The sequence below is a fragment of the Nicotiana tomentosiformis genome, chromosome 7, assembly GCF_000390325.3.
Source record: "Nicotiana tomentosiformis chromosome 7, ASM39032v3, whole genome shotgun sequence".
NCBI lineage: Eukaryota > Viridiplantae > Streptophyta > Magnoliopsida > Solanales > Solanaceae > Nicotiana > Nicotiana tomentosiformis.
Window position 1 is genome coordinate 100,303,314 of NC_090818.1, and position 24,687 is coordinate 100,328,000.

At 39.4% G+C, this 24,687-nt stretch overlaps 1 long non-coding RNA gene and 1 other non-coding gene across 2 annotated transcripts; both read right to left on the reverse strand.

Moving 5' to 3' along the window:
- Positions 1–709: 709 nt before the first annotated feature.
- Positions 710–11,772, reverse strand: LOC138895165 (uncharacterized). Its single transcript, XR_011409385.1, has 2 exons — positions 11,518–11,772; positions 710–948 (listed from the first exon to the last, which is right to left on the reverse strand). It is a non-coding gene; the product is annotated as an uncharacterized lncRNA (long non-coding RNA).
- Positions 11,773–19,528: 7,756 nt separating this feature from the next.
- LOC117274234 (small nucleolar RNA R71) lies at positions 19,529–19,632 on the reverse strand. Its single transcript, XR_004504329.1, has one exon. It is a non-coding gene; the product is annotated as a small nucleolar RNA R71 (small nucleolar RNA).
- Between the last annotated feature and the right edge of the window lie 5,055 nt (positions 19,633–24,687).

A 24,687-nucleotide genomic window follows, 5' to 3' on the forward strand; every position in this document is an offset into this window, starting at 1 on the left:
AACATTCAAAGTCCGATTGCCTTTCCACTGCTGGAAATAGAATGCCGAACCTCTGAATCATGCACTGAGAAAAACATCCTTTCAATTCATTCACTGCCTCGACACATAAACAAGCACCCTACCATTACTTTAATATTGTGCGATAACAACTCATGAACATCATAGCAATTGGTGCATGGCCTCAAAACCATCAGAAATGCAACTACTGAGCTGAAATGACAGAACGTCCTTCAGCAAGAAGACGATAATAACTTGCTCGAACGCGCAGGGAGAAACATCTTGCCCACGTCTGTAGTACCACTACAACTCCTCGATGCCCAATTGACACGAGCGCTAAACATCGTATAATAATGAGTAGGAAGGATATAAAGGCATAAGCCTCAAAAGAATCAAATCGCACGATGAGGAAATCAAGAAAGAGAAGTGCTCCCAACAGTCCTGTAGCCTCTCGAAGATAAGTACAGACGTCTCCGTACCGATCCGCAAGACTCTACTACACTTACTCATGACTCGTGAGACCTAATGCTCTGATACCATGTTGTCATGACCCAAATTCTATTAGAGGTCGTGATGGCGCCTAACACCGCTGTCAGGCCAACCAACAATAATTGATAAACTAAGTTACTCATTTTAGAATTTGAAATCACAATTTCCTTTAATTTAATAATAAAAGGTGGACTTTACGGAGTAAATAAAAATATTTTCACAATTTTAATACCAAACAACTCATAATATCCCAAAAATCCGGTGTCACAAGTGCATGAGCATCAACTAGAAAGTAAAATAAAATACAGCATCTGTCCGGAATACAAATTGGACAGGAAAAAAAATGTAAATACTCTAAAGGAGACTCTGCTGGCTGCGAGGCATAATATGGAATGCAGCTCACCTAATTCCCCGCATTTAACCACGCCTCTACTACCACGAGGCCACTAGATATATATCTACCTGCAGAAAATGTGCAGCAAGTGTAGTATGAGTACGTAAATAAATGCGTACTCAGTAAGTATCCCATCTAACCTCGAAAAAGTAGTGACGAGGGGTCGACTCTGACACTTACTATGGGCTAACAATATAATGCCAATCTTATATTTAAACATGGAATACATAACATAGCTGAAAATTCAATAACCGAAAATAATCAACAATCCTTTGTTACTAATAGAACTTCCCAAATTTATTTTCATTATTTAACAATTTATATCTCAAGGCAATAAAGCAACGTTAATTATTATTAGTTCCAAAGAGTTATCATACGCAAGGGTCGAACGGCACGAACCAACATATAAATATAAACTGTGCACTGTCGAGGGTCGAACGATACGAACAATAGATACATCTATTAACCTGCCGAGGCGAACGTCCCGCTCCCATGAGAGTAATGGAAATTTACTTCGCTCGCAGAATATATTTGCGACGCGGTTGCACATAGATTTCTTAAGATATTATAATATTCTTAAATTCTTTTTCAAAAATACGAAATTCAATGAAAACTTTCGAGTCTCGAAATCCTCAATTTTCAACTCTTTTCAAGGCATTTAATAAGTATACTCGATCTCAATTTTTTTCAAGGCAAATAATAAACATAATCAAATAACGGGATCAATAAGGCATGTTGTAAACCTAAAATTAGCCGGATATAGGCATAACTAGTAGCTACGTATGGACTCTCATCACCTCATACGTACGTATCCCCCCACAAATGGAAGCATATATTAATTCAATTCACCTATGGGTTAATTCCCTCTTACAAGGTTAGAAAAGAGACTTACCATGCTCCGAAGTTCCATAACCAGCTCCAAAGCCTTTCCACAACTCAACTCGATGCCCATCACTCCAAAACTAGTCAATAAATGTGCAAATCCATAAATGTATACTCTAATACTTATTATAATTCAATTTACAATAATTTCCAACTCCGCTCGAAAAGTCGATAAAATCACCTTCGGGCCCACGTGCCCGGATTCCGAAAATTTTCAAAGATAAACTTTACCCATAATACCACGAATTCAAATATATAATTTATTCCCAATCCCATGCCCAATTACTTGGTCAAAATCTAAAATATAAATTTTTAAGTTTTTCTTCAAAACCCCAAATTCCTACAAATTTTCATGCTTAAATCCATGTATAAACCTTGTATTTAACTCACAACTAGTAGAAATCACTTGCCTCATGATTGATGGTGAAAATGGAGCCCCAAAATCGCTCCTAGGTCGGCTCCCATGGAGGAAATGAGATAACAATGAGCCAAAACCCGTTTCTTGCAACTTATACACTGCCCAGGCGACCTTCGCACCTGCAATCAATTGGCCGCTTCTGCGGTTCCGCAGGTGCGCAACAAATTCCGCTTCTGCGGAGGTCCCCAGCTGCCAGCCCGCTTTTGCGCCGAGTTAAACCGCAGGTGCACATGCGCTTCAGCGGCCTCAGCGGCCTTGGCCCTTCCGCTTCTACGCTTGTCTTGCCACTTTTGCTGCATCTCACATGCAGCCCTTTTTCCGCAGGTGCGATTACACCAGAACTCAGGCCCTTTAGCAACACAACAAAACTCCAAATTGATCCGTTAACCATCCGTAATCCATTCGAGGCCCCCGGAACCCCATCCAATCATACCAACCAGTTCCAAAATATAACACGGACCTGCTCGAGGCCTCAAATCATATGAAACGATGTTGAAATTATGAATCGCAACCCAATTCAAGTTTAATGAACTTTAGAACTTCAAACTTCTACATTCGATACCGAAACCTACCAAATCACGTCCGATTGACCTCAAAATTTACACATAAGTCACATTCGACATTACAGGGCCTACTCCAACTTTCGGAATCAGTACCCGACCCCGATATCAAAAAGTCCACTCTCGGTCAAACTTCTCAAAAACCTTCAAATTTCTAACATTTACCAAATGATCCCAAAATGACCTACACACATCTAAATCTACTTCTGGACGCGCTCCTAAGACCAGAATCATCATACGGAGCTATTCCCAGTCTCGAAATCCCAAACGGACATCGATAACATTGAAATGCACTTCAACCCAATTTTATAAAATTCTTCCAATTGCCAACTTTCCACAATAGGCGTCGAAACGCTCCCGGGTCATCCAAAACCCGATCCGGACATACGCACAAGTCCAAAATCATCATACGAACCTGTCGGAACCTTCAAATCCCGATTCCGAGGTCGTTTACTCAAAAATTAAATCTTTGTCAATTCTTCCAACTTAAAGCTTCGGAAATTAGAATTTTCTTCCCAAACTAACTCCGAACTTCCCGAAATTCAATTCCGACCATACATGCAAGTCATAATACCTTAAGTGAAACTACTCAAGGCCTCAAATCGCCAAATGATGCTCTAGAGCTCAAAACGACCGGTCGGGTCATTACACAACTTATACCCGGTCCAATCACATGATTGGAGAATATATATCAGTTAAATATTAAATATTATAAATTGATAAAACCCGACCGACTTCGGTCGGTTTTATAATTAAATTAATTATAAAAGTAATTTAATAATCAATTACCGACTGATTTCGGTCGGATATGTGTAATCAAACGGTCAAAAGGAACTTAATGATACCGATTGAATTTTCCGACCGAACTCGATCGGAAATTTCTAATTAAGGGTACACAGAACAAGTTTCTTCCCCATTTTTCTCTTTACTCTTTCTCTCACTCTTTGTACCACATCCGTAAATCCTTCCCAAATCCCACCCAAATCACGTCACCACTCCCTTCTCACCTAAAATCAAACCCTTCACTTCGTCTCTCCCGTGCCACCACTGCTCCTCCGCCACCACTGCCGCGCCACCATTGCTCCTCCGCCATTGTCGCGCCACTCCCAAAATCATAACCCTCTCCTCTCTTTGAAGGTTAGTTATCTACATTTGTTAATTTTAGTTATTTAAATTCTTTCAATTATATAAACTAGGGTTTAAAATTTGAGATTTTTGGGATTTGGTAACTAAAGTTTATTATGTAATTTAATTCTATAAATTAATTTGAATTATGATTAATACAACATGTAATGTATTTATTTTTTATGTAGATGAAATATCATAGTTGGACTTTTAGGGCACATTAAATTATGATTTAGGGTTTAATAATTATGATTAATAGTAAGTGAGTTAGTCTAATTGAATGGCTTAACTAATTCAATATTCTAGTGTTTGACTATGTTGTACTTTGTAACTAAATTTTATTATGTAACTTAATTCTATAAAATATTTTGAATTATGATTAATATAACATGTATTTTATTTGTTTTTAATGTAGATGGAATATTGTAGTTGGACTTTTAGGGCACATTAAATTACGATTTAGGGTTTATTAATTATGATTAATAGTAAGTGAGTTAGTCTAATTGAATGGCTTAACTAATTCAATATTCTAGTGTTTGACTATGTTGTATTTTATAACTAAAGTTTATTATGTAAATTAATTTTATAAATTAAGTTGAATTATGATTAATATAACATATAATTTATTTGTTTTTTTATGTAGATGGAATATCGTAGTTGGACTTTTAGGGCACATTAAATTATCATTTAGGGTTTATGAATTATGATTAATAGTAAGTGAGTTAGTCTAATTGAATGGCTTAACTAATTCAATATTCTAGTGTTTGACTATGTTGTATTTTGTAACTAAAATTTATTATATAACTTAATTCTATAAATTAATTTGAATTATGATTAATATAAATGTAATTTATTTGTTCTTTATGTAGATGGAATATCGTAGTTGGATGTATAATAAGAATTATCCTAATCATCGGTTTTTGATGGAGGAATTTATAGAAGGGGTTAAGGAATTTATTAGGCATGCAATGTCACTTGAACCGTTTCAAATCGGAGGGATGATTAGGTGTCCTTGTGTGAAGTGCAAGTGTTTGCATTTTTTGGATCGGAGGATGTTAAGACTCATCTTTATAAAAAAAAGGTTTATGGATAATTATTTTGTGTGGACTAGTCATGGAGAGGTTGATGGTAGTGATGGTGTATTTCATAACATAGTTGTTGGTGAAAGTAGTAGGTCAGTGTGGAATAATGTTCAACATCCTAGATACCATAAAATTGTTGTGGATGCTTTTGGGATGCACTTCGAGTTGAACCCCATGAAAGTATTGAACAATCTCCTAACGAAGAGGCAAAGCATTTTTATGAACAGTTAGAGGCCGCTAGTCGTCCACTAAGTGAAGAGAGTATGCACTCTCAGTTGTCTGTTTCGGTTTGATTATTAAGTATCAAATCAAATACCAATATTTCTCAAGGTGGAATGGATTCTTTTATTGGCCTTATGAGTGAACTAGTTGACCCAACTTTCAACATACCTGAAGATTTCTATAAGGCTAAAAGATTGGTTTCTAAGTTAGGACTCTTGTCTATGAGAATCGATTGTTATGAAGATGATTGCATGTTGTATTATAAGGGTGATGCGGATTTAGAAAGTTATAAATTTTGTGAAAAACCTCATTTTAAGCGGGTTTCCAGCGGGAAGACGGTTGCCGTGAAGTCGATGCATTACTTACCTCTTATTCCTAGATTAAAGAGGTTGTACGTATCGATAAGTTCCGCTCCTCATATGAGATGGCACTATGAAAATAGAAGGCCGCTGGGTGTTATATGTCATCCTTCAGATGAGGAAGCTTGGAAGCATTTTGATAGGACGACACCGGATTATGCTAGTGAATCGAGGAATGTTCGGTTGGGTTTGTGTGCTGATGGTTTCACGCTATTTTTTGTTTCTGCAACACCATATTCATGCTGGCCGATCTTTATTACGCCGTATAATCTTCCACCTAAAATGTGTATGACTAGTCCATATATTTTTTTAAATTGTGTTATTCCCGGTCCCCGCAATCCAAATAGTTTGATTGATATATATTTGCAACCTCTGATTTATGAGCTAAAACAGTTGTGGTATGATGGAGTTGAGACGTATGACATATCAACTAAGTAAAATTTCAACTTGTGTGCTAACTTAATGTTGACCATTAATGATTTTTCTACGTATGGAATGTTGTCTGGGTGGATGACTGCTGGAAAGTTAGCATGTCTTTACTGCATGGAAAATGGTAAAGCGTTCACTTTAAGACATGGCCAAAAGCAGTCATCGTTAGTTCTTGCCAGTTGATAATGAGTTCAGAAGGATGAAGAACGCATTAAAAAAGAATACAGTTGAACGTGATTTGCCACCTCTAATTTTGTCCCGTGAGGAAATTAGGTAGAGGGTTCACAATTTCACTAAAGTTACCGAGGCCCCACCTTCTAGATTTCCTGGATAGTGTGTTACTCATAACTGGACAAAACAGAGCATATTTTGGGAGTTTCCTTATTGAAAAGATAATCGTCTCCGACATAATCTTGATGTCATGCATATTGAGAAGAACTATTTTGAGAATTTGTTCCACATAGTGATGGATGATAAGAATAAGACAAAAGATAACCCGAAGGCTAGACTGGACTTGCAAGAATATTGCAGGCGACCTGAATTATATTTGCAGTCTGCGAACAATGGTAAGGTGTTAAAGCCCAAGGCCAACTACACATTCACTTTAGAATAAAGACGACAGATTTTTTAGTTGGCTGCAAACCTAAAGATGCCCGAGGATTATGCTTCGAACCTGGGAAAACATGTCGATATGGTTGAAGGAAAGCTGGCTCATATGAAAAGTCATGACTGTCATATCTTCATGGAAACCTTAATCCCTATTGTATTTTATGGTTTTCCTGAAAATATCTGGAAACCCATCACAGAGATAAGTTTGTTCTTCAAAGACTTATGTTCTACCACTCTAAGGGAAGAAAACCTATTTCAGATGAATCAGAATATTCCTGTGATCAGTAATAAGCTGGAAAGGATTTTTCCATGTGGTTTGCTTTGATGTCATGGAACATCTTCCAATTCACCTTGTACACGAGGCGCGACTTGGAGGGCCGGTTCAATGCAGGTGGATGTATCCATTCGAGAGGTAATGATCAAACCTTGATTTATTCTTGTAATTTTCTTTAACGTTATCATCTAATATGACAATGTGCAGGACTATCGGTAAGTGTAAATGATTTGTAAAACAGAGGAATAGGATTGAAGGATCCATATGCGAAGCCTATCTTGCAAAGAAAACTGCCCGTTTTTTTCTTACATCTTCGACAGTCATGTGTCATGTGCTAGAAATAGGCCCAATCGGCACAATGTCATGATTGAGATTGATCCATTATATCCACGAATGTCCATGTTCAATCAGCTAGGCCGAGGTTCTAAAGATCGAACTAAAAGGGGCCTAAGTAGTATAGAGTACAAATCAGCTTCAAATCATGTGTTCCTAAATTATCCGGAAGTTCAACCCTTTCTTATGTAAGTGTTGACGCAAGATTAATTTACATGGACTACTATTTAATTTGTTTGATGCAACTAACAAAATTTTCAATGTGTCGCTCAGTGACTTCGTGAGTCAATTTGGCCATGATGCTGTATATTCTACATTTGAGGTGTGGTTTAAAGAGTGTGTAAGTGCATCTTACATACTTTCTCACATGTGAATATACATACTTGGTCACTTGTGATTTATTTAACACTACATGTAGGTCAATAATCCAAACAATGGTATTAATCAATTTTTGAAAGACATATCTTGGGGACCTGCACCTACGGTTACAACTATGTCTAAGTATTTAGTGAATGGTTACAAATTTCACGCCGAGAAATGCTCCAAGTATAAAAAAAGAAATAACAGTGGGGTATGTGTCAAAGGTGGTGAAGGCAACCATGATGGGAAAAATGATTATTATGGTGTGATCAATGAGATTATATAATTATCATATTGAAGTTGGCCAAATAAGAAGATCATACTTTTCCGATGCAAGTAGTTTGAACCAATACCTAGAAGAGGTACAAATGTACACTATACAACATAATTGAGGTTAATAAAAAGAGGGAGTATGATCGCTACGATCCTTTTATAATTGCAAACAAAGTTAGGCAAATGTATTATGCTCCATATCCATTGCGAAGGGATAAGGCTGATTGCTTGGTTGTAATCAAAACTAAGCCTGCTGGTAGGGTGGAAGTTGAGAATGTGCTAGATGTTGCTTACCAAAATGATACCTCAAGTGTTAACCAAATAGTGGATGATCAGTTAGAAAATGACTTGGAGCATCCTCAACGCATATTAAAAGAAGTTGATATGGAGAAAATAACAATCATAGAAAATGAGGATGAAGAATCACCTAATAAAAATGAAATAAGTGAAGAGGAAGAATTTTCGGACGAGGAAGGATACTTCGAATACGACTAGCATATTAGTTTTTTCAAGCGCTTTCAACTTATATAAATTTATATTCTCAATTCTAACATTTTCTTTAATTTATGCAGATGACCGGTAGGGGTCGAGGTACTACACCCTCGCTTCCTTCCACTCCACACTTGCATCCCTCCGCTGCTGATGGCCGGCAGCGATCTTCTTGGTATACATCTATTTCGCCACATCCATCTACTCATCAGACTACCTACCATTTGCCCTCCCAGCAATATTCTTGCCATTCTCTGCCACAGGTCTATACCTCACTTCCTCCATATGATCCTACATATAGTTACATGGGTCCATCGAGTCAGCAGTCACATGGCCATGTGGTGATACGCTTGCCATCTGCTCCATTTGCTTCATCACCAGCTGGATCGCATCTATCTAGATTTCAGCAAGCCCGATCGCAGCAGTGGTCTGGATCAAAGCAGGGGCCTAGATCGCTGTAGGGGTGTGGATCACAACCATCTTCATCGGCGACCCCGTCTCCCTCTCCACGGAGTTCGTCTCCTAGCATTTCTAGACTTTGCCTTCGGGATAGTAGCGTTGAGCCAGATGCCTCCCCTTCTGCGCCACTCTTCAGATTCATCAGAGGAAGATGATCCGGAGGAAGTGCGGTATGATCGTTATAATAGGATGCTCATCAGGCCTGAGGGAAATGGGTAAGATTTATTTATTACTTCTTTGTTTTTGCTGAATTATAATAGCTAGTCTTGTTTATTTAATGCAATTGGTATGTTGTAGGTTCATACCTAATCATCGGACTACAAAGATAATCACTGAAGCTCTTGGTCGGTTGTATGATGCACCCTATGCGACTTGGAGTGACTTTTTATCGGAGTTCGTGCAATAAATTTTCAACCAATTTAAGTTTTTAATATAATTCTTATCTATTTAAGCATTATATTAACAATATTTTCATCTAAAGTTACACACTCCATTTGCAGACTAAGTGTGCCTGGGAGGACCGGCATAACAGTGCCATTCTTGCAAATTTGGAGTTCAAATGCCGTAAGAGACTAACTGATTCCTTTAATTGCGCTCGGAAGAGGAGTAAGAAGCTTTCATGGGTTCTACCGCACATATGAGAGCGTATGCTGAGGCAGTGGTCCACTGAGAAGTTCGAGAAGAAGAGTGAACAGGGAAAGAAGGACCGAGCATCTGAGAAAGGGTGGCTCCTTGCACTGTGTGGGCGCAAAGAGCATGGGGACTACGAGGAGACTACTGGTAATTTCTTAAAATATTTAATTCTATTTTTATCGAACTATATTTATATATTTTAATTTAGTTAACATGTTTTATTATATTTGTAAAAAGCAAATATGGGAGGAAGATGACTCATGATGAGTTCTTCATGGAGACTCATATCCGGAAGAAGAAGGCACCGACAGATCCAAGTAGATTGGTCGAGGACCGGGTGGAGACTACGTATGTAAGTTTCATAACTACTATAACTTGAAATTAATGTTTATAATATTATATAGTTAATAATTTTCTATCTTCTAAATAAAGGGTCGCTACTAGATTAATGTGGAGGAGTACACTTAGAGCTTGCCACCGAATGAGCAAGGCGAGCGACCACCTGTTTCCGATGAAGAAGCGTAGAAGATATGGTTGGATGTTGTCGGTGGTCCTAAAAAAGGGATAGCATACGGACTTCCAGAGAGATCATTTCAGCGATACAAAGCTGGATTGCAAGGTATAGGGACTTCCGCCCAAGGTGAGGTAATTGATAGGTCGACTCTCTCGTCTATGGAGAAGAAGATCGCAAAGCTGACAACATAGCTTGAATAGACAAATGCTCTAGAACAAAAGACAGATGAACAATTTGATACCCTTCAAGTTCAGCTAGAAAAGAAGGACCAACAATTTAATCTCCTTCAAGGTCAACTGGCTAATCTTCTTGCTAGTGGTGCTTTCCCCATTCCCCGGTCTCGTGAGTCTTCCCCATATGCTAATCCTTCTCGTCGTGATCCTTCGAACCATGCCAACAATGAAGTTTCTAGTAGTGAAGATGGACATGATGCAATATAAAATACTCATTGAATGGTGTGTATTGCTAAACACAATTTTGAACTTGTGAATATTTAGTTGGGAATAGTTTTGAATGTTGATTGTATTATTGATATTATTTTGTTATTGAATATTTGTATAGTTGTTGTTGTGGTTGGCGTTGTTGTTGTTGTTGTTGTGGTGGTTGTCGTTGGTTAATTGTTGTTATTGGTTAATTGTTATTGATTAATTGTGGTTGAATGGAAGCAATGTAATGCTACCATTATAGGATGGATATTGATTGTAATTGGCAGGTGGTGTAGCTTAAAAGCAGGCATATTCTGCCTGGTTTTTACTAGAAAACTGACCGATTTCGGTCGGAATTCTCATATAAAAAATCTAGAAATTCATATTTACCGACCGACGCCGGTCGAAAATTTCAATTTGAAATCTGTAGAAGTTGAAATTTTCGACCAACGTCACTCGAAAATAAATGTTTTTATATATTTATTTATTATTTTATGTTTCCGACTGACTTCGGTCGGTATTTTAAAATTAAAATTATTACATATTTCTTATTCGACCGAAGTCGGTCGATATTTTGAAAAATAAATAAATAAAAATTTAAATAATTCCGACCGATTTCGGTTGGTATAATTTGTCAAAGCGGTCAACCAACGGTTGAATTAACTGATCGAAATCGGTCCAAAAAGTTCGACCGCCTTCGGTCGCAACGCCTTAGCGATCATTATTCTTCCGACGAATTAAAAGCGGTCGGAAATCGGTCACTTTTCCTTTAATTCCGACCGATGTCGGTTGGTGTTGGTGGTCAAATTTGGTAGTTTTCTAGTAGTGAATACTACCACTAAGTCCAACATAGTGAACTCTCTCAAGATTCAAATTTAATCTAAAGAAACCTTTTTTTTTTCCAGAAACTTTTTCAAGAAACCATTTAACATGCCTAAATTTCTAACAATCAGTACATCTAATTAAACATGAAGCAGATATATAATATACTATCTAAATTATTTTTTCTCTGTCCAAATTTATGTGATTGCATACACCAAGACGAGATAAAGCTTGCAATTTCTTGAAAAAAGTAGTACTTTTTAAAATGAAGAGTTTTCTTTGAGGAGTCTGTTGTCGCTCACTCCTAAAGGATCAATACTCACGCATACACCAATGATAAGATAAAAATTTCTTGAAAAGAAATCATACCTTTGAAGGTTTTTTTTTTGGTTCCTCTTTGATCCTCGTTTGTCGGAGGCAATGGTCCTTTGGTGACTCAAACCCACAAATCTGGAGTTGTAGGTGGGGTTCCTGACCATCTGAGCAACCCCTCTTTTCGAAAACAACAAGAGGTGTTTTTTTTCTTGCTTTCTGCTTTCTTTGATACATAGCTGCAATTAGCCCCGTAGAATTTCAAGGAAATTTAGTAAATATTGATAGAGAATTTCAAGAATGATCAGCGAGTTTGAGAGAGGGAGAGAGAGAATTGTGTTGAATCTACTTTTTATACACACACTAAAAACGAAAAATGGACCCTCTTTTCACTCTCCCGCGCGAGCTGAGATAAGCGTTAATTACAACTAATTGTAGTTAAATTAATATAAGAAAAGCTATCACTTCTTGCTATACACACACGTCTTAGTGTATGGGCTATACAAATGTACCATATCTCATTGAATATCTTTTTAGAAAAAATCACTTAAATATTATATTAAAATATAAGTTGAAGTTAGGTAACAAAAATGTATGTTTCTGTAAATGATGAATATTCATTGTATAAAGCTAATCTAATAAAAGAAATTACACCACACAACCGATCAATCATCAATTAAAAAATCGTACTATTTTCTGATATTACTCTATGCTAAAATCCATACTAGCTAGAATCTTGTGTTGTCCATGCAAATGTGATGACTCTATTGGTCATTTAGAGTTTTAATCCCTAATTATGTATTTCAAAATTTCGAATAGCTCCGTTTTAACCTTTTTCGATTTGCGTGCGCAGTCTGTATCATTTTTCGAAAGGCTTTTATGTTAAAAAATGATTTAAATGTGAATTCGTGCTTTAAAACTCATTTGAGTTGACTTCGGTCAATGTTTTGAGCAAACGAACCCGGATCCGTATTGTGATTTGAAAATTGGTCGTATGCCCGAAATCGAATTCGGAGGTCCCTAACTTGAATTATCACAATTTGTTGAAAATTATAGGTCTAACGGCTTAAAGAATTCATAAATTTGACCGTAGTTTAACTTTGTTTCTACCGGGTTCGGATTTCGATTTCGGAACTTGGTATAGGTCCGTTTCAGTATTTATGACTTGTTTGCAAAATTTGATGTAAAACAGAGTTGATTTGACGTGATTCAGACGTCTGGTTGTTAAAATGAAAGTTCTTAAGTTTCATTAAAAAATTCATTCGTGTTGGTGTCTCATTCATAGTTCTAGATGTTATTTTGGTGTTTTGATCACGCGAGCGAGTTCGTATGATATTTTTGGACTTGTGTGTGCATGTTTGGTTTGGAGCCCTGAGGGCTCGAGTGAGTTTCGGATAGGCCACAGAGTGATTTTGAACTTGGTAGATTAGCTGATGCCTCATTTGTTACTGGTCTTCTGTTGCAGGTCTCACATTTGCGAGTCTCGCTTTTGCGAACAAGGCTACGCATTTGCGAGCATGGGCTGACTGGGGGAGTCTCGCACTTGTGAGGTAAAAGTTCGCATTTGCGAACTTGCTATTTTCGCTTTTGCTAAGGCAGGGTCGCATTTGAGACTCATCACGTTTCTTGGCAATCTTCGCATTTGCAAAGAGGTCGTCCGTATTTGTGAGGGCTTGGGGTTCGCATTTGCGACCAAAACATCGCATTTGCGATGACTGGGTTTCTGAGAGGAGTTCGCATTTGCGACCTCTTTCATCGCAATTGCGAATAACATATTGCAATTGCGACATCCGCAGCTAGGTAAAAACTGAGTTAGACGGGATTTTAGCACATTCTTTCAAATTCTCAACCCTAAACACCTTAGAGGTGATTTTTCCAAGAGATTTTCTTCTTCAATTCATTGGTAAGTGACCTTAACCAACTTTATTTTATTTATCCATTTCATTTCATAAGTTTTCATCATTAAACCTAGGATTTTCATAGTGGAAATTAGGAATTTGGGTAGAATTAGAGATTTTTGTAAAATTGGAATTTAGACCTCGAATTGAGGTTAGATTTCGAAATAAATTACATAACCGGGCTCGGGGGTGAATGTGTAATCGAGTTTTGGTTCGAATCTCAGGTTTTGACCAAGCGGGCCCAAGGATAACTTTTTTTTGGCTTTTTGGGTAAAGTGTAAAATTCCTAACTTTATGTGTTGTAATTGATTCCCATAGCATTATTTGACATTATCAAGTCGATTTTGGTTAGATACGATTGGTTTGGAGGACGATTCTAGAGGAAAGGCCCTGGTAGAACTCTGCGTTGATTGCGGAGTGATGTAAGTATTGTGGTTAACCTTTACTTGAGGGATTATGACTTGTTTGCCTATTTGTTACGTGTTCGAATGTGTGGGTACAACGTATATGTGAGGTGACGAGTACTTATGCGTTGTTGTTGGGTTAAAGCATGCGGGTGAGACTTGTTTCCTTGTAATTTATTTCCTTCTTTAATTATGACATCCATGCTTAGATTAGTTTATTACTTACTTGATCGTTCTTTCCGCATTTATGAATTAATTGTGATGGTTGAGTATTTTTGGAAGATGATGTTTGGCATCTTGGAACCATTATTGACGTAAGGTTTATTCTTGCATTATCTATTTCCCAAATATTTATATTCATTACTACATGGTAAGGAGGGTGTTAAAGCACGAAGGGTGATGCCGTGCCTCTTATTGCTTCATTTATTGATTAATATATAGTGAGGAAGAGAGTAAAAGCACGAAGGGTGATGACGTGCCATATTTATCGTTTCATGGAGAGGTTGAGAGTAAAAGCATGAACGGTGATGCCGTGCCATTATTATTGTTTCATGGTGAGGTTTAGAGTAAAAGCACGATGGGTGATGTCGTGCCGTCTTCATTCATTATCTTTATCCATTTTCATTGGTTGATGATTTATTTGACTGTCTTATTCTGTCATTCCTGTTGTAGCTATCGAATAATGTTCCCCTTTTCGCATGTCCTATCCCAATCGTACGTATTAAATTTCTATTTGTTGTTGTGTTGCACATATATCCTCGTTTGTACAGGTTTAATTACGTGAGTGTCCTGTCATAGCCTCGCCACTACCTCATCGAGGTTAGGCTCAGTACTTACGGAATACATTGGGTCGGTTGTACTCATACTACACTATGTACTTCTTGTGCAGATTTTGGTACTGGTCCTAGTTATATGTGAGGTGCATCAGCTCGGATTATAACATTTGGAGACTCGAGCTAGATCTGCTGCCGTCCGCAGATCTTGAAGTCCCCTTCCTCTTACCTTATTTACTGTTTATTTCATTCGAAATAGTTGCATTTATTTCAGACTCTATTTGCAGAACTTCTAGTAGCTCGTGCACTTGTGACTCCAGATCCGGGGTTGTACTTAGATATGTTGGTTATTATGCCACTTCGTACTTCATTTTAGTTTCATTTCAGTTTATTTTGTTTAATTATTTGAATTATTTAAAAATTGGCTTAAGAATTTCTCTAACGTTTGCTTGCCTAGCAAGTGAAATGTTAGGCGCCATCACATTCATGAAGGTAGGAATTCCGGGTTGTGACAAGTTGGTATCAGAGCACTAGGTAGCCTAGGTCTTACGAGTCACAAGCAGGCTTAGTAGAGTCTGGAGGATCGGTACGCAGATGTCTGTACTAATCTTCCAGAGGCTATAGAGTTTAGGAACAATTTCACTTCTATTCTTCTCTGTCGTGCGATTTTATTTTATAATTTATGATTGAACTCCTCTATTCTTGTTCTCTCACAGATGGCGACAACATGTACTTCATCTACCGCTGGATAGCAGTCGGAGCCCCCAGTGGCAGATCCTACGAGGGGCAGAGGTCGAGGCCGAGGTCGAGGCAGAGGTCAGCCTAGAGCTTGAGGACCAGCCCAGTAGTGGAGCCTCAAGCAGATCTTGATGAGGAGGTTCCAGCTCAGACCGTACATGTTGGACCAGCTCAGGTCCCGGAAGGGTTCATAGCCACTCCAGTGCTTCAGGACGCTCTAGTCCGTTTGGGGGGCCTTATGAAGAGTATGGCTAAGGCCGGTACGTTTTCGGTAGCACCAGCCGTCTCTCAGGGTGGGAGAGGATCACATACTCCCGCTACTCACACTCCGGAGCAGATGGCTCCCCAGTATCAGACTCCAGCAGCCCCGCCAGTTGGGGTGGTTCAGCCGGTTGTTACAGCAAGGGCAGGTGATAGGCCCGCCATGTTTTTTGAGGCTTTATTGAGATTGGACAAGTTTACTAAGCTCTTTCCAGTTCACTTTAGTGGTGCACCTTCTGAGGACCCACAGGATTATCTTGACCGCTGATATGAGGAGTTGCGGAACATGGGTATAGTTGAGACCAATGGGGTCGATTTTGTTGTGTTTCAGATGACGGGTTCCGTCAAGAGGTGGTGGAGAGATTATATGTTGACCAGACCAGCTTGGTCATGTGCACTTACTTGGGATCAGTTCTCACAGCTATTTCTAGAGAAGTTCCTCCCGTCACACTGATGGAGGGTTACCGCAGGCAATTTGAGCGTCTCCAGCAGGGTAGTATGACTGTTACTCAGTAGGAGACCCATTTTGTGGATCTAGCTCGGCATGCCCTTATATTGCTTCCTACTGAGAGAGAGAGGGTGAGGAGATTTATTGATGGACTCACTTACACTATCAGGCTATAGATGGCCAAGGAGACCGGGGGTGATATTTCCTTCTAGATGATTGCAAATGTTGCTAGGCGGATCGAGATGGTTCTTGCTCAGGAGAGGGGGCAGGGGTTTGATAAGACGCCTCGTCATTTCAGTGGGTTCAATGGTGCCTCGTGTGGAGGCTGGGGTACTTTTGGTAGAGGCTATCCTCCCAGGCCGTTTCAGTCAGCGCTCTAAGCATCTCATAGTGCATCAGGGAGTCGCGGCCATTATGTGTCTCATCCCGACCAGCTAGCCTACAGTGCATCAGCAACTCCTATTAGTGCACCTCCACTTCAGAGTTATCAGGGTGGTTACCCAGGTCGACAGGGCCAGTTCCAAGGTCAGCAGTCACAGAAGCTGAGGGCATGTTATACTTGTGGTGATCCGAGGAACATTGCTAGATTTTGCCCATGGGCACCGGGCAACACACAACAGCAGGGTTCTCATGCCATGGTTTCGGCACCGATTTCTCCATCGCCCGCTCAGCCAACTAGGGGCAGGTGTCAGGCAACCAAAGGTGAAGGTCAGGCTACCAGAGGTGGGGGTCAGGCAGTTAGAGGTGGAGGCCTGCTAGTTAGATGTCATACCAAAGACGTGGTTCAGAGTGGTGGGCCCCAGCCCCAATGTTTTGCTTTCCCATCTAGACTTGAGGCTGAGTCATCTGATGGTGTTATCACATGTATTATTCCAGTTTGCCATAGAGAAGCTTCCGTTCTATTTGATCTGGGCTCTACTTATTCCGACGTGTCATCCTAATTTACTTCATATCTGGTTGTGCCTCATGATTCTTTGGGTGCTCCTGTGTATGTGTCCATACCTGTGGGAGATTGTATTGTAGTAGATCGTGTCTATCGCTAGTGTTTGGTTACTATTGGGAGTCTTGAGACTAGCATAGATCTCCTACTTCTTGATATGGTAGATTTTGATGTCATCTTCGATATGAATTGGTTGTCACCTTATCATGCTATATTGGATTGTAATGCCAAGACGGTGACCTTAGCCTTGCCGGGGTTGCCTCACTTAGAGTGGACGGGGACTCCTGGCCATTCTACTAGCATGGTTATCTCTTATGTGAAGGCTCAACATATGGTCGAGAAGGGGTGTCTAGCTTATTTGGCTTATATTTGCGATTCTAGTGCCGAGGTTCCTTCCATGGATTCAGTACTAGTTGTTCTTGAGTTTCTAGAGGTATTTCCACCCGACAGGGATATTGACTTTTGTATTGATTTGGCTCCTGGCACTCAACCCACTTCTATCCCACCATACCTTATGGCCCGCCAGAGTTGAAAGAATTGAAGGAGCAGTTGCAAGACTTACTTGATAAGGGCTTCATTAGACATAGTGTCTCCCCTGGGGTGCGCCCGTGTTGTTCGAGAAGAAGAAAGATGGATCGATGAGGATGTGCATAGATTATCGGTAGTTGAACAAAGTCACCACCAAGAAGAAGTATCCATTGTCGAGGATTAATGACTTATTTGGTCAGCTTCAGGGTGTCAAGGTGTTTTTGAAGATTGATTTGAGGTCTGGCTACCATCAGTTGAAGATTAGGGTATCCGATGTCCCTAAGACAACTTTTCGGACCCAATATGGGCATTATGAGTTTCTAGTGATGTCATTTGAGTTGACAAATGCCCCAACAACATTTATGGATTTGATGAACCGGGTGTTCAAGCCCTACTTGGATTCCTTCGTGATTGTATTTATTGATGATATCTTGATCTACTCCCACAGTCGAGTGGAGTGATGGAAGGCTATAATTACTTGTTTTAGTAACTTATTGCACTCTAGTTCACTTCACTTTATTCATGTTTTAGCTTTAATCGTTAGTGTTTTGCACTTATTATGTGTTTTATGCCTTGTAGGAGTGATTACGAGCTATGTAGATGTTATGGAATGAATGCGAGCTATTTAGAGCTTTGAAGTCTGAGCAAAAGCCCAAGGGATTAAGCCAAGATCATGTTCGGGGGTCGAGGACCAAGTCTGTACGTTAAATAGCAAGATTTGATCTGTACTCTGAGAATTCCCCACTATCGTGGCACGTGGGGCACTGCTCTTGTGCAATACTCTGTTGTCTGTTAGAAATTAGCTCTCTGGATTTCCCCACTAATGCCCCGTCTACAGAGTAAATATCCTATTTCCGCTAGGAGAAGGTGGTTTCATCTAGGCCCGACCCTACTTGGTATAAATATATGGAAAATGTTATTTTTTGTACTTTTGACACATATTCGACCTAAGGAGGCTAAGGAGGAGTTGGAAGAACACGAGCACAAGGATTTCATCATTCCTTCCTCACTCAAGATTCGAGTTTGGATTGAATTTATGTTTTCCTCTACTTTAACTTTATTTGTGATGGATTTTTCCATATCCATGGAGTAGTTCTCTTTAGGATATGATGGATTTGGTGTATTGATGATTGTTTGTGGATTATAACTCTAGTTTTATGTATTGAAGCATTTTTGGATGATTTAATTGTTGCATCTATATTCACTTGTTCATGTAATCGAGAGAGGCATAACTTGTGATATCTTTGCATTACATTGTTGGTTTGGTTCTTTAATTCTTCTTAGAGCTAATTCAGGAATTTTTATTTTTATTTTATTTTATTTTTCTCTTTTTACGGTTGGTGATCTTTGACTATGCGGAGGTTACAGGTTAAGATTGGTGCATGACTCGAACTTCTGCGAAGGAAGTGCTACCATACGAGCCAGAGATAGAAAAACAACTGCGACAGCTAAGGAAGGAAAGATATCTCACCGAGACATCAGAAAAGGTTGGGCAATCCTCAACCAAAGAACTTATGGCTAGAAACGGTGATGGTAATGTAGATTTGGCTGCAATAGAGGTAGCCCAACAATGGGAAAACGTTGCACGGTATGCTGAGGAAGCAACTATTAGAGATGCGTAGAACATCTATGAAGAAGAGAGGGGTCATAGACTTAATCAACATCAACCCTTGGCTACAGACCAGTTTGGAAATATAGCTCTCAGGCATGGGAGACCACTTGGCTATTATGCTAGACCGGTCTACAATCAAGGATTATTCAGTGTTAGACCACCTGCAATTGCAGCAAACAATTTCGAGTTGAAGCAAGGGTCGCTTCAAACCCTTCAGAATTGTTGTGTCTTCAAAGGGAAGCCAAACGAAAATCCAAACACACATCTAATGGACTTCGAGGAGATTATGAACACCTTTCAATACTATGGGGTGTCACAAGATGTAGTGTACTTAAGAGCATTACCCTTTTCTCTTAAAGATGATGCTAAGGAGTGGCTTCAAAGTTTACCCAGTGGATCGATCAGAACTTGGGAGGAGATGACCAGAAAATTCCTTAATAAATATTTTTCCTCAGCTAAGACGGGCAAGATTAGAAGAGAAATTCATAACTTCTACCAGAAAGAGACTGAAACTGTTTTTGAAGCATGGGAGAGGTTTAAGGAAATCATTAGAAAGTGTCAACATAGCGAAATTGAACTCTGGATGCAACTCTAGGATTTTTGGGAAGGATTGGCACCGACCTCATGTAGAACATTGAGCAATGCAGTTGGAGGCCCTTTGATGAAGAAGACTCCATAGGAGATTGTTACAATTCTTGATGAGTTATCTGAAGATGCTAATTAATGGCCCTCTGAGATTGCTGAAAGAAGAAGATCAACTGGTGTTCACCAAGTTGATGCTAATTGTCACGACCCAAAATTCATTAAAGGTCGTGATGGCACCGGACACCATGTCAGGCAAGCCAAAAATAAATACTTAATTTGGTTCTCATTTTAATATTTTTGAAATCATATTTCCTTCAATTAAATAGTAAAAGATGGAATTTAAAGAGTAAATGATAATATTTTTAACAATTTCAATACAGGACAACCCAAATCACCCCAAAACCCAGTGTCACAAGTGCATGAGCCTCAACTCTGAATGTAAAATAAAATACAACAATCTTTCCGGAATACAAATCCGGACAAGAGAAATATAAATACTCTGAAGAAGACTCTGCTGGCTTCGGACTCGTAACGTGGAATGCAGCTCACCTAATTCCCCACAATAACCACGCCTCTGCGCCCACAATGCCACTAGACATATATTTACCTGCACAAAAATGTGCAGCAAGTGTAGTATGAGTACGTAAATTAACGCGTACCCAGTAGGTATCCCGCCTAACCTCGAAGAAGTAGTGACGAGGGGTCGACTTCGACACTTACTATGGGCTATAAATAAAATATCAATGATATAATTAAGCTTGGATTACGTAGAGCAGCTGTAAGCTCAATATCATGAAATAAGTAAACAATTCTTTTGTTCATAAGAAATTTCCAAATTTATTTTCATCATTTAACATTTTTGTATCTCGGGCCAATGAAAGCAATATCAATTATTATCAATTTCAAAAATATATCATGCGCAAATCATGCCGAGGTTGTACGACCCGATCCAATATAATATTTAAATTGTGCACTGCCGAGGGTCGAACGACACGAACCATAGATGCATCAATCTACTACCGAGGTGTTTGGCCCGCTCCACAAAAGAGAAAACACATTAAACAACTAATTCAAGATTTATTAAGGGCAAATATTCCAAAATTTCAAATTCTCATTTAACGGTCAAGTAAATAAAGTTTAACCTTTTTACAATTCCTTTATCGAGTTTCTAAATGTCTTTATCAATTAAAATAACAACTAGGGCGCAAACATCGCAAGTACAACATGATATGGGTCCTAGACTACCCGAACATAAGCATAATAGTAGCTACGCACGGACTCTCGTCACCTAGTGCGTACGTAGCCCCACAAATAGAAACACATAATGATTTGATTCACCTATGGTATTAATTCCCCCTTACAAGGTTAGAAAAAAAACTTACCTCGCTCCGAAGTCCCATAACCAGCTCCCACGCCCTTCCAACAACTCATACCGATGCCCATCGCTCCAAAACTAGTCAATAAATGTGCAAATCCATAAATGTATACTCTAATACTCATTATAATTCAATTTACAACAATTCCCAACTACGCTCGAAAAGCCGATAAAATCACCCTCGGGCCCACGTGCCCGGATTCCGAAATGTTTTAAAAATAAACGTTATCCATAACCCTACGAACTCAAGTATATAATTTATTCTCAATTCCTTGCCCAAATTTGTGGTCAAAATCTAAAAATACCCATTTCTAGGTTTTCTACCAAAATCCCAAATCTCTACAAATTTTCATGCTTGAATCCATATAAAAACCATGTATGTAACTCACAACTAGTAGAGATCACTTACCTCATGCTTGATAATGAAATCCCCTCTTCAAAAGCTCCAAAAATCGCCCAGGCCGTGTGAAAAATGGGTGAAATGAACCCAAACCCCGCTTTAAAAACATTCTGCCCAGCCCAGGTCCAACCTTCTTCGCGTTCGTGACCAAAGCCTCCTGTTCGCGATGCCTTCAGGCCCTACTGCTTCGCGTTCATGGTTGAAGCTTCGCATTCGCGAAGGCTAAATGACTCTAGGCCCCCGCTCCCTCTCTCTTCTTCGCGTTCGTGTAGCCTTGGCCGTGTTCGCGAAGGCCTTCCCAGCTATTGCCTCGCGTTCGTGTCCACTACCTCACATTCACGAAGGCCAAATCCCAGCAGCCTCAAAGTTCCTCTTTGCGAACGTAGGACACCCTTCACGTTTGCAAAGAAGGAAACCAGATACCAATAACAGTAGTTCCAAAATAGCTCAAAATGATCCGAAACCACCCCGAAACACACCTGAGGTCCCCAGGACCCCGTCCAATCACACCAACCAGCCATGTAACATAACACGAACCTGTTCGAGGCCTCAAATCACATAAAACATCACCAAAATCATGAATCGCATCCCAATTCAAGGTTAATGAACTTTAGAACTTCAAACTTCTACATTCGAAGTAGAAACCTATCAAATCATGTCCGATTGACCTCAAATTTCGCGCACAAGTCACATTCGACATTACGGACCTACTCCACTTTTGGAATCAGAATCCGACCCCGATATTAAAAAGTCTACTCCCGGTCAAACTTCTCAAAAACCTTCAAATTTTTAACTTTCGCCAAATGACCCCAAAAGACCTATGGACCTCCAAATCCACATCCGGACGCGCTCCCAATACCAGAATCACCTTACGAAGCTATTCCCAGACTTGAAATCCCAAACAAACATCGATAACATTGAAATGCACTTCAACCCAAATTTATGAAATTCTTCCAAAATTGTCGGCTTTCCACAATAGGCGCTGAAACGCTCCCGAGTCATCCAGAACTCGATCCGAATATGCGCCCAAGTCCAAAATTATCATACAAACCTGTTGAAACCTTCAAATCCTGATTTTGAAGTCGTTTACTCAAAAATCACACCTTAGTCAATTCCTCCAACTTTAAGCTTCCGAAATTAGAATTTTCTTTCCTAATTAACTCCAAACTTCCCGAAATTCAATTTTGACCACGCGCACAAGTCATAATACATGAAGTGAAGCTACTCAAGGCCTCAAACCGCCGAACGATATGCTAGATCTCAAAACGACCGGTCGGGTCGTTACACTAATACATCTGTGCAGGTACAACTTGATGCTATGGCTAAAAAAATACGAAAGCTGACCTTAGCCTCGATACAAAATGAGCCTCACGCAACTAGTGATATATGTGGAAGAGGACACCCTACTCATGAGTGTCAAGCCTCAACTGAGGAAGTGAATGTTGTGGGAAATTACAATTTTAATGCAATGGGTCAGAGGCACCCCGATTTTTCATGGAGTTCACTTGGAGGTACTATGATTTCTTGGCAAAAAAATAACTCTAGACCCCACGGACAAGGAGCTCCAGCATACCAAAATCAGCAGAGGCAGCAATTTCAGCCTCAACAACCTATTCAGTATGGCATAGAAGATATCATGAAGGCCTTCATTCTGACAACTGATGAGAGGCTTGAAACTCATAGTGCAACTATACGGGAACATTAAGCAGCTATCAAAGAACTGGGCACTGGTTTTCGAAACCTGGAAAGACAGGTTGGGCAGCTAGCCACTCTATTGTCTGAGAGGAATCCAGGAACTCTCCCCGCTGATACTGAAATAAATCCCAAAGAAACAGTGAATGTTGTAACTGTGAGAAGTGGGAAAGTGTTGAAAGATGTTACCCCAATCCAAGATGATGTGAGACATGAAAAAGAAAGTGGAGAGTAGCTGGAAAGTGAAGTTGATAGGTAGAAGAAAGCCGAGAAGAAAAAGAAGGATGAAAACTCAATAAGGGAGGAACCTGAAGAGAGCAAGTATATGCCTGCTCTACCTTTTCCTCAAAAGCAAAGTAGAGAAAAGCTGGTTTGGGAGATTTCTGGATGTGCTGAAACATGTTTATGTAAACTTACTATTCATAGAAGTGCTCTCACAAATACCTGCTTATGCCAAATATTTTAAGGAGATCCTTACAAAGAAGAGGAAAATAGAGGAGACCTTAGTGGTCAAGCTCACAGAGCATTGCAGCGCGATATTGCAAAACAAACTCCCACAAAAGTGTAGAGATCCAATGAGTTTTACTATACCTTGCTCTATAGGAACTATTCATTTTGATAAATCATTATGTGATTCTGGTGCCTTAATTAATTTAATGCCTCTATCCATTTACAGGAAATTGGAGAAGGAGATTGGAGAGATAAGGTCAGCACCCATATCTTTGTAGCTGGCAGACCAAAAATCTATTATACCCGATGGGATAGTGGAAGATGTGTTAGTTCGGGTGGATAAGTTCGTATATACTATGGATTTTATACTGGTGAAAATAAGGAGGTCCCCCTCATCCTAGGAAGACCATTCTTAGCAGCGGGCAAAGCAATACTAGATATACATGAGAGAAAACTCATTCTTTGAGTGGGTGAGGAGACTGTGACTTTTGAGATGAATGTAGCAAAGGGGGCACAAAAGGACAAACCAGCTGCAAGTGTTGAGCAAAAAGTGAAGGGCTCGAAAGAGAAGGCTGTAGTGAGCGAGAAAGATAAGTGTGGGGTGTATCCTAAAAAGGCTGAGAAGAAGCTGCTTACATAGATGTGCGCATTAGTTCGAAGGCGAGGAATGGAGCCCGACTTAGACTCAGACCCCGACTAGATATTCAGGGAAGTTTCTTTTACCTTATGCTTTTTAATTGTTTTTCACGGGGCCATGCCACAACTTAAAGTGTGAAGTGAGGGATGTATGTTTGTATGTATATTAGTGTTCTGTTTGTTAGTTGGAGTAGTTAGAGATAGAAAAAAAAAATTCGATTATCCCAACGATGGATATCATCGACTGGTTTCTTGAGGGATTAAAGTAGAAAAAAAAGACAAAAAGATTTTCTTTTGTTAGGTAGTGTAATAAATCCCCCTTGTTTTTTCTTTATGCCGCAGTTCTTTTTCAAGGGTTTTGTTTGAACTGGGTGTAGTTAGTTTTTGTTCTGTAGAGTAGTAGGAAATCTTGTGCTATGATTTGAATTGAAGGCAATATCTCTTAACTTTATTATACCTTGAGAATAGTGAGTACTTTAGTTGTGAC